This window comes from Alosa alosa, chromosome 21 (assembly GCF_017589495.1).
Source record: "Alosa alosa isolate M-15738 ecotype Scorff River chromosome 21, AALO_Geno_1.1, whole genome shotgun sequence".
In the NCBI taxonomy this organism is placed as follows: domain Eukaryota; kingdom Metazoa; phylum Chordata; class Actinopteri; order Clupeiformes; family Clupeidae; genus Alosa; species Alosa alosa.
In genome coordinates, this window is record NC_063209.1 from 9,776,993 (window position 1) to 9,779,000 (window position 2,008).

General features: G+C 42.3%; 1 long non-coding RNA gene across 1 annotated transcript; it reads left to right on the forward strand.

Moving 5' to 3' along the window:
- The first annotated feature begins 556 nt into the window (after positions 1-556).
- LOC125286013 lies at positions 557-1,430 on the forward strand. The gene is made up of 2 exons (XR_007192115.1): positions 557-765; positions 1,159-1,430. It is a non-coding gene; the product is annotated as an uncharacterized LOC125286013 (long non-coding RNA).
- The last annotated feature ends 578 nt before the right edge of the window (positions 1,431-2,008 follow it).

Here is a 2,008-nt window from a genome sequence, read left to right on the forward strand (position 1 = left end):
ATTTATAGCCATTTGCTTGTGTGCAGCATTTACTATAGAAGGTGCCTGAATGTGTCTGTTTTGTCTGGGCTTGTTTGCATTTTGCTTGTTTACATTAAAATTAATTTAATCAGGTAATCCCCTTGGAATTAAATGATGATTTAGCAAGCGAGAACTCTTACTACAGCTAACACAGACACAGAAATAAAAAAGAACCGGCAAAACATAAGAGGATCAGAAAGTCTAGAACAAAGAAGACGCATACACTAAACATAAATACTGCTAAATGGCAATGAAAAATAAGACAAAAGAGCTAAACCGTCATCACAAACGCTACAATAACGAAGTCAACGGAAAAACACGATAGAGCCGTGCAGTGACTGATGGCGCAATGATGAGAAGAGGGCTACAGATCAGGCGGCCCAGATAAGGCTCCAACCGTTTGATTGACGCGTCGCCTCACTCTCATTAGCGTTGGCGTGGTGACGAAGGATGACTGCTACTGTATTTGTCCTCCGCCTCTCCTGCGCCTTCTTCCTTCGTCTGTTTGATTTACTGATAAGCGTGCGGAGCGACGGCGATGGGAAGGGCAACGCTGCTCTGCTTCCACTGCCACCGCCGGTGTGGTGAATATGAGAGAGGGTTTAAGGGCTGTGGCTGAAGAGATCTGTTGGCGGTAACCTCATCTGCTTGAAATGCACTCTGTAGGATCTCATCAATACTGCGAGAGACACGAGAGTTAAAGTTGCAGAGCTGTTTTTATTCTGAAGGTGGTGTAGTATGCAGGTCTGTGTATGTCTCTCTCTCTCTCTGTATGTGTGTGTGTATAGATAGATATAGATTTGTCAATATTTTTGAAACCAGAGCCATTATGTCCATGACATTTCATCATGAATTGTTTATTGTGCAGTAAATCCTACAGTTCATTGGGAAATACATCTTTTTAATGTATTTTGCCATGGGAACCCACCAGTCTGTAAACTGTAGAGTGTGCTGGAGACAGATACGAGACAGACGCCATTATTAATTGGATTTCCCGAATGTGTGAATGGAGATTTCCCTCTCATGCAGGAGTCCCAACAATCCCGAGTGGATAACTTGATAAAAGCTTTCAGTGCTTCTCTCTCTCTCTCTCTCTCTCTCTCTCTCTCTCTATTTCTCTGTGTCTCCTTCACACAGACATTTCCATCTGGAGGGAACCTCTCCTTTGACCTCACAATCAATACCATTCGACTCCTGACGAGGGACAGGCGAATGACGTCATTCCAGAACCAACATCCCTGATGCTGAATAAAAATCAGAAAATCTACTGGCGCATTTCTTCAGATATATGATGGGAAATGTATGAACTAATTAAAAAAGGACATTATGACCTCTCTGCCAGTGTAGTGCAATGTGTGTTTGTATGTGTTTTTGTGTGTGTGTGTGTGTGTGTGTGTGTGTGTGTGTGTGTGTAACTATATCCATGTAGTGTTCCAGAAGGACATAATTATTCCCTTAATTAATTATAGCCCTATAACATAATTATAGCCCTTTTCTATACCTACCTCAGTCAAATTAATCTGTCAATCAAATTGGATGAGGGAGTGGATGCAAAAAGATAAGATAAAAAACAAAACAAAACTATTGAAACAGTCTGAATAAAAAAATCATTGTATGATGCGATGTGACTTCATCTCTGTTGGAGGAATAGATTGTGCTATTTGTGCTTTTGTCAACAGAATCCCAGCAGTGAGATTCTGAAGGAAACGGCAGGGTTCTGATGTTCTAACTGTTTGTGTTCCACCGTGGCAGGCATGAGCGGGCGTCGGCAGCTCTATGATGGCACATGATGGCCCTCTTTATCGTTTTATATCCCCCGGTGTGTGCCTTTAAATTGCGTCAGTCCTGACTGCTTGCACATGTGTGTGTGTGTGTGTATTGTGTATTGTGTTTTTGTTTCGCCAGACTTGGCTACTTGCTGTTATATTGTCACTGTGAGTTCAGCACTCAGCCTACATGGTAATGTTGGTTCAGCTCACACAGAGAC